This window comes from Neovison vison, chromosome 1 (assembly GCF_020171115.1).
Source record: "Neovison vison isolate M4711 chromosome 1, ASM_NN_V1, whole genome shotgun sequence".
NCBI classification, from domain to species: domain Eukaryota; kingdom Metazoa; phylum Chordata; class Mammalia; order Carnivora; family Mustelidae; genus Neogale; species Neogale vison.
Genome location: NC_058091.1, coordinates 33,408,308 through 33,417,316, shown reverse-complemented (window position 1 = coordinate 33,417,316; position 9,009 = coordinate 33,408,308). Strand labels below are relative to the sequence as shown.

Below are 9,009 nucleotides of genomic sequence, written 5' to 3'. Positions count from 1 at the left end.
TCTATTAATGGACATTTGGGTTATTTCCAGATCTTGGCTGTTGTAAATAGTGATGCATTAAACATAGGGGTGCATATATTTATTTAAATTTGTTTGTTTTGGTTTTGGATAAATACTTAGTACTGGAGTTACTGGGTCACGTGGCATTTCTATTTATAATTTTTTGAGGAACCACCATATTGTTTTCCCCAGTAGCTGCACCAATTTGTGTTCTTACCAGCAAAGGTTTTTTTCTCCATGTCCTTGCCAACTTTGTTGTTTCTTGTGTTTCTGATTTTAGCCATTTTGACAGGTATAAAGTAATGTCTCCATATGATTTTAATTTCCATTTCTCTGATGATTAGTGATCTTGAACATATTTTCATGTGTCTGTTGGCTATCTGTATGTCTTCTTTGGAAAATGTCTATTCAGGTCCTCTGCCACTTTTAATTGGTTTATTTGGGGGTTTGGTTGTGTTGAGTTGTGTAAGTGCTTTATTTATTTTGGATATTAGCCCTTTATCAGTATATCATTTGCAACTACCTTTTCCCATAGGTTGGTTTTTTGTTTTGTTGATGGTTTCCTTTGCTACGCAAAAGCTTTTTTGATGTAGTCCCAATGGTATATTTTGCTTTTGTTTCCCTTGCTAGAGGAGACATAACTAGAAAATTTTTCCATGGCTGAATCAATGAAATTACTGCCTATGCTTTCCTATGTTTTCTTCTAGGAATTTTATGGTTTCAGGTCTCACATTCAGGTTTTTGATCCATTTTGAATTTGTTTTTGTGTATACTGTAAGAAAATAAAGTGAGTCTTTTAAAAACTAGATTTGAATGATATATACAAGGAAATCCTTAAAACACTAAGTTTTTCAGACAAGTATTTAAAATCATTAGCCAAATACAATGAGCCATTCAATTTTTGAAACTCCAATGTAATAGTTCCCCTAAGTAGTTATTCAGTATCCACATAAATATCCCTGCATCCTGGGACAGTCAATTCTGTCCTGTGGCATCTCTGATCCTGAGAAAATCCTTTACAGTGAGCTGAAATGTTTTCCTGAAACTACTCCTTGGGATCAGACTGAACAATCTTTTGACATTATGGTGACTCTTCAGATATTAGAAAATGATTATTTTTTTAAGTTTTGATTTAAATTCCAGTTATTTAAAATCCAGTATAATATTAATTTCAGGCATACAATATAGTGTTCAACACTTCCCTACATTACCCGGAGCTTATCACAACAGGTACAGGTTAATTTCCGTCACCTATTTCACACACTCCCCTCCCTTGTGGTAACTGTCAGTTCTCTATAGTTAAGAGTCTGTTTATTGGTTTGCCTCTCTCTCTCTCTCTTTTTCCCTTTGCTCATTTGTTTTGTTTTTTAAATTCCACATATAAGTGAAATCATTTGGAATTAGCCTTTCTCTGACTGACTTATTTCACTTAGCATAGTACTCTCTAGGTTCCATCCATGTCATTGCAAATGGCAAGAGTTCATTCCTTTTTTATGGCTGAGTAATATTCCATCTCTCTTTCTCTCTCTCTCTCTCTTTCTCTCTCTCTCTCTCCTTCTCTCCCTCTCTCTCACACACACACACTTATTTTATAGACACACACACATACACACATTCACATGCATACATACCGTATCTTCTTTATCCATCCATCGGTTGATGGGCACTCGGGATGTTTTCATAATTTGGCCATTGTAGATAATGCTGCTATAAACATCAGGGTGCATGTATCCCTTTGAATTAGTATTTTGGTAATATTCAGGTATGTATCTAGTAGTGCAATTGCTGGACCATAGGGTAATTCTATTTTTAACTTTTGAAAGTCTTTTTAATTTTTAATTTTTGAAAGTCTTTCATTTTTGAGGACACTCCATACATTTTTCCACAGTGGCTGTACAAGAGAGTGATTCTTATATCTTACTTGATATTCTCCATCCCAATATCCTTAGTTCTTTCAATTTTTTTCCCATATAACCTGTTACAATTGCCCTCCATTATGTCCTGTTTTCCAAATGAATTTCATAAGCCTATATGCCTATTCAGGCCTGAATACTGAATACTGGATATGGGTTTGGCTTTATTGAGTATCGTTACTAATTATTACCTTTCTCCTATGTATGAAGAAAACTTAAATTCCATTGAACTAAGCTTCCATTAATTATGCTATTTACTCAATTTGATATTATTGCCAAAAAGTTCAAATTTTCTCCTCAAATATGGGCATTTTGATGTTATACATCTACTTTAGACATTTGGTTTTAGGAACTGAAATGAAAGATTTTAAATTTAATTCAGATAAAAATTACTTGGACTCATTCCATTCTATCATTTTGATTTCTGGTTCTGACATCCATTATATTTCTTCATGTAACCTTGTGATCTGAAAATATGATAAATATCTCTATGTTTATTCAAGTAAGGAGCGAAGGAGAATTGTTAAAGTCATTAGTGAGAACTGTTCGAGTGTCAGTATTTCTAAAGTTTAGGTACATTGAGTCTACCATAGTTGCAAAATATTCTACTTTAATAACTGGAATTAATAAAAATTATGCTTACTGAATCCATGGCATCTCTGTAATATACTTACAACACTATCATTCCATCCTGGAATTTTGCTCAGGATTGATGTTAAATTCACCATTCTATTGGAATCTCCCAACCTTTTTCTTTTTCCTGCCTGTTGGATAATTACAACATTTTTAGATTTTTGGTACTAATAAAGTAAAAAATTGGTGGGTAGTAAATTTTGATAGTTTTGGGAAGCAGCTTACTGGTATCCACCAACAAAATGCACTGAATTTGCTTCAGTGAATTTGCCAAAATTCAAGCTCTGTTTTTCACCTTTAAGCATGGTGTGAACGGATTTGTTTCTCAGGAAGGAACTTCCATTAGCCAAACTCATTGGAGACAGATCTGCAGACAAAACTATTAGTCTATCAATTTATAATGAGACACAACTCTTATGGAGACCATAGTATTCAGTATATTGATTTACATGACACTGAAATTTTATTGAGAGGATTAGCTTGGTAGGCATTAAATGGAATAAGGTAGCTGCAGCAGTCTCCTCAAGCTAGATACCTTAGGTTAGGTATGAACTGTTCAAATATGTGAGCTAGAACACTTAGTTTTCTTCTATTGTAGACATATTAGTCTCTTTTAGGTTGATGGGTCTTTTTGGGGGCATATTCAGTCAAGCCTTGGTTGCCTGAAAGTCTTTCATTTTCATTAGATTGCTTTTATATCTCAGATTCATCCTGCTTTATGTCATTTTATAATTCTGAGGAAATTTTACTTGTCTTCTTTCCAAACGGAAAAACAAAATAGCAAACATTTGTAAACCGGTGGCTGACATCTGAATCCAGCATAGGCAGAATTTTTTCATCAACCCACGGAATGGGAGAAGATATTTGCAAATGACAGTACAGACAAAAGGTTGATATCCAGGATCTATAATGAACTCCTCAAACTCAACCCACACGAAACAGACAAACACATCAAAAAATGGGCAGAAAATATGATTTTTTATTTCTTTTGTGTTTAACCTGTAAATATTTTTTTAATTTGATGCTAATATATAATACTAAAATCTAGATTTTTTTAGTACTCCTGAAGAATTATAGGGCCTGCCAACTAAAGGGCATATGCCCTCATAAAAACAACTGATTGAAACTGAGTAGTGCTGCTCAGTGTAGGCAGAACCTGTGCTCCCCATTTCAGTATGTGCCCCCACTAGTCTACCTCACTCTTTTATACTACTTGTCTGCCCCCTAGAGGCATTTGAATTTGACAAACTTGAATATTGTCTTTAGTTCCATTTTCTTTGCGCTATCCCTCTAAGAATACCTCTAGCTTCCAACCATTTCCTTGAATATTGTCAATTGTGGTTCAGTAATCTTGCTTGCAAGTTCTCTTATTACCCTGAGATATAATAAGTCAAGTTAAAGACATTTGTCCTCATTGGGGATGGCTAGATACATTTTGAGAGTCTCCTTAATAATGTTTTCCTTCCTTTCCATTTGTTATCCACTGACAATATATCTCCGGTATTGAGCAGGGTGTCTACTCCTCATTTAATCATTTTACTTAAGTTAGTCTTCCATAACAATAGTGAAATGCTTATCTCAATGCAAAAACTCGCCATTAAGAGTAATATTTTGTACTCATTTTACACTGCATTCTCTGTGAACTTGTTAATAAATAAACACATTACTTTATATACTTAACAAAAATACAAGGAGAAATATGACAATATTGTTAGAAATCTTATGCTACAAGCAATATAAACCAAGATAGATTAAAAAACAACTGCTCTGACCAAAGGAGAAAAAGGATTGAGATAAGAGGGGTGCCTGGGTGGCTCAGTGGGTTAAGCTGCTGCCTTCAGCTCGGGTCATGATCTCAGGATCCTGGGATCGAGCCCCACATTGGGCTCTCTGCTCAGCAGGGAACCTGCTTCCTCCTCTCTCTCTGCCTGCCTCTCTGCCTGCTTGTCATCTCTCTCTGTCAAATAAATAAAAAAAAAAAAAAAAAAAAAAGCAGGGAAGGTCTACCTTGGGGTTTTTTGCTATGATTTTGCAAGGCTAGAGAGACCAGTAATGGTGAGGTCATTACGGGTTACTATAAAGATGGGTTTGGCTCTCAATGAATTGATTTCAAATGCTAACTGCTTTAACCATGAATACTTGAGCACCTACATGGCTCAGTGGGTTAAGTCTCTGCCTTTGGCTCAGGTCCTGATCTTAGGGTCTTGGTATCAAGCCCCTCATCTGGCTCTCTGCTCAGCAGGGAGCCTGCTTCCCCCTCTCTCTCTGCCTGCCTCTTTGCCTACTTGTAATCTCTGTCGAATTAAAAAAAAAAGTGATAACCATGAGTACTTGAGCAAGACTTACGAATTGAGCCTCAGTTTTCTCAACTATAGAAATAAAATTAAGAAAGAGTTTTGTTCTTATTTTTGAAACTTCCTCTTTTTCAACCTCTTTTGGGGTTTTAGAGAAAATGGAAAATGAGAATTCAGCTTTATAATCTCTTTGCATCCCATACATGTTTGCCCTTAATTTTCAAGGCATCTTGCTTAATACTTACACTTATTTATTATGGATTTGCTTGTGGATTTAGGATAGTTTCTCTTGCTTGTTTCTTACTACTAACACATTTTATGAAATCTCAAAATAACTTGTTTGCAGGATATCACAATTATAAGCACAGAGATATAGGTACTACATATTTTCTTTCAATTTTGATCGACTTAGTGCAAGGAAGTTGAGAGAATAAAGGATTTCAATGCTGTTTGGTCCTGAAAAACTTAATTTGCAGAATGGTTCTATATACCCTAGCAGGGAAATTCTGGTGACAGTGTTAAATATGATAGAATTTTATTGGAGGCTTACATATAGAATGGTTAAATGCACAAAAATATTATATGTAAGATTATTAAATTATTGTGATTTTTTTCAGTAGTACAGTTTTACCAAATTTGCTCTACAAAGACTGTAATTGGATTTACTTTGAGCATTGTCGGAAATGTATTGGCTTTCTTGTCTGCTGGTGACTTACTCTGCCTTTAGCCTCTAACCTCAAATACCTTTTAATTTCTTCCTAAATCAAGGCTATAGTATAACTTTTAATTTTGAAAATGCAAGGTACTTTTGGTTATACAAATCTGGGTTCAGAAGTTGAAAATGGTACTTATTAACTCCTCAGTGTTGGATAATTTACTTAAAACTCATAGCCGTGGGGGCCCTGAGTGACTCAGTCAGTTAAGCAACCAACTTTTTTTTTTTAAAGATTTTATTTATTTATTTGACAAAGAGAGACACAGTGAGAGAGGGAATACACACAGTGGGAGTGGGAGAGGGAGAAGTGGGCTTTCTGCAGAGCAGGGAGCCTGATATGGGACTCAATCCCAGGACCCTGGGATCATGACCTGAGCTGAAGACAGACCCTTAATGACTGAGCCACCCAGGCGCCCAAGCATCCAACTTTTGATTTCGGTTCAGGTAACGATCTCAGGGTAGTGTGATCCACACCTTCAAGAGTCAGGCTTCACAGTTACGAAGGGAATCTGCTGCACATTCTCTCTTTCCTTTTCCCTCTGCCCCTCCTCCTTGCTCATACTCACGCTCTTTCTCTCTCTCTCTCTCTCTCTGAAATAAATAAATAAATCTTTAAAAACCCCAAAATCAAAAAAATGCCTCTTGGCCTTAAGTTTTTGTCACCTCTAAAATAAGGAAAATAATATTTACTCTAGAATATGTTGTGAGATTGCTTCTCGGCCTTTTGGCTAAGATCAAGTGTAGAATATGTTGTGAGAATTACTTGAAGTTATAAATAATGTCATTTAGAATATATTCTGTAAATGTTAGACTTTTCCTTCCTCCCTCCTTCCCTTCTTTCCTTTCCCTTCCTTCCTTTCATTTATAGGATATGCATTTAGTGCTTACATAATATGCATTTCTACTATATCATATGCATTTAAAAATTCAACCTATTATCTGTTAGGCACCTCATCTGGGCTAAGAAACTTTGATAAGTACTGGGATTCAGAGACGAAGGAAATGTATTCCTGTTTTTAGAGTGATAAAAACTGAAATATAAATAAACTAACAATTACAATACAGTGTGATGTATTCCATTTTTAGCAGGAAGTACTCTGATACCCACAAGTTCCCGGGTCAGTCTGGAAGGTCAGGAAAGCCATCTGTATAGGAGAATATATACTTTAGCTGTCAGATAAAAAGGAGGAATGATCTAGGTGGATGAGGAAGAGAATCAGGCTGAGCCTAAAAGGACCTGGCATGTTTAGGAACCTACAAATTAACTGATGAGACTAACATATGGGATGCAGAGACCCATGAAGGGAGCAACAAATATAATGGTAGAAACAGACACAAGATAATAAGTGGCTTTGAGTGGCTGTATAATGCACATTTATCATGAGTTCCATTGCTTGTCCCATTTTCTCTCTAGATAATACTTCTTATGATTGTGGTTCTTAAACTTGGCTATACATTAGAATCACCTATGGGGGATACTTAAAAAGAAAATAAAGTCTTATCCCACCCTAGAGATTATGATTAAATTGTTTTGATGGTCTGGGTTGGGGGATATGATATCTTTGAGTCACCGTTGCCTCAGCAATGTCATTTTTTCTATTTGGACAGTTGAGCATTTGTTCTTGTTGGGGTTTTCTCATTCATTCTTTCCTTTACATCTGCTTTAGTCTGTAAGTTACTTGAGGGATCTTCTCACAAAATACTTTCATATGCAACAAAATTCAAACAAAATTGGGACACAGAGAAATGGACATAAGATCAGGAGGTCAAGACTAAAGGAGGGCATCAAGTGTTACGATACACAAAAGTTGAAATGTGATAAAGTGAATAAAAATAATTCTTAATATAAATTATTGAGGAAACAGCTTTTCTTATTTAACGATAAGTGATATTTCTCATCTGGAAACTGCTTTAGACAAGAAATGCTGTAGTAGATGTCTACATTCATAAATCTTTTCATGCTTTTTGGGGTATTTCTAACAGAATTACTAGGTAGAAAGACTTATAACACTTTCTAAAACATTGTACTGATTTAGAACATCACCAGCAATCAAAGAACACCCGACAAAGTTGTAACGGTGAAACAATATGCTAATTGTAAACTTTCTCATTGGTTCAGAGTTTTGGCTAAAAGCAAAACAGTATAATACACAACAGCTCAGTTAAACAGATTGGTTATCTGGGCATAAAATAGAAGAAGACAGAGATCAAATACCTAGAGTTTCTTTGAAGAGAGAGTTGCATGTGTTCTTTGGCATTTCTCCTCTCACTCCCCAAAGAGGAATAAAGAGGATATTTCTACAGCTCGAGTGAAGTTGGATGAGCTCTAAGGTAACTATTTAGAGAGAGTGCCCTGTGTCTCCTGATGTTGAAGTTACACAAGAGACCGGTATTCAGCCAGCCTCTTTGGACTGAGAAGTTCAAAAGTGACAGGCTGGCTATCTAGAGAGGAGCCAGCTGCATTACAGATTGATGAAGATGTTTGGATTTTTTCTTATCCAAAGGGAGTAGGGAAAGGGAACTCAACTCTGTCATCTTGAAAGGGATTCTGCCCTGGAGAGCCCAGAAATCATTTTCCAGGAGAGGCAAGTCTTCTGAGTAAGGGAAGACTTTTCCAATAGACAAAGACTCAGAGACTACTGATTAAGGGAAGTTGTCTAAAACACCAGCATATAAGAGGGCATCCTGTACTTTGAAGGAACTGAGAATTTCTCTGAAATGCTTCAGGAGAAAACAAATAGGCCCTGATGTCAAACACAGCCCCTTTCCCATAATTCACCTTTCCCAGACCCAACTCTAGAGAGAATAAAATAGCAGCTAGAAAATGATTTTGAAGAAGTAAAGAAAAATTAAAGAAGGTGCTTATATTCCTTCTCATTTCTGCAGATTTATGAGGCTAGGACAGGCCAAAACTAGAGAAGAGAAGAATTTCATTAGTTTATGGTTTGGAGTTTTGATATTAGACTAAATGGAACTTAACACTTTCTGTAATTGACTACAAGCCCCTTTAAGATCTGATTAGTCAGGGACAGTGGTGAGGAAGATAAGTTGGTTATTGCCTGTCTATGACTGGTCCAGTAAACTCCTTTAGTACCCTCAACCATTATATCTTGTGGACATTTTCATTGATTGGAAATCCTAAATAATTGGATTTTAAAATCTGTTCTTTTTCATTCTAATTTCTTCTATGTTCAAAGCTGAAAATGTTATTCTTTTTAGATCTAATATTCTATACTCTTTTCTTGTCATTTTCTAGCAATTGCTTTAAAAGTATTTAGCTATTTCATCTCTTTGTGGCTTACTTTGTTATATAGTAAAATGTTCATTAAATATAAATGATCCCAGATTACTACCCATATCTGAAAATTGGCACATTTTTTTCATTCACTTTGTCCTTTTATATTGTAGGCCTAAATGGTTTTTGCTCTTCAGGTAGGAAATTGGAGAGATTCTC

General features: G+C 35.6%; 1 pseudogene; it reads left to right on the top strand.

The window, feature by feature from the left end:
- Positions 1-6,263: 6,263 nt before the first annotated feature.
- Positions 6,264-6,372, top strand: LOC122896876 (annotated as a pseudogene).
- The last annotated feature ends 2,637 nt before the right edge of the window (positions 6,373-9,009 follow it).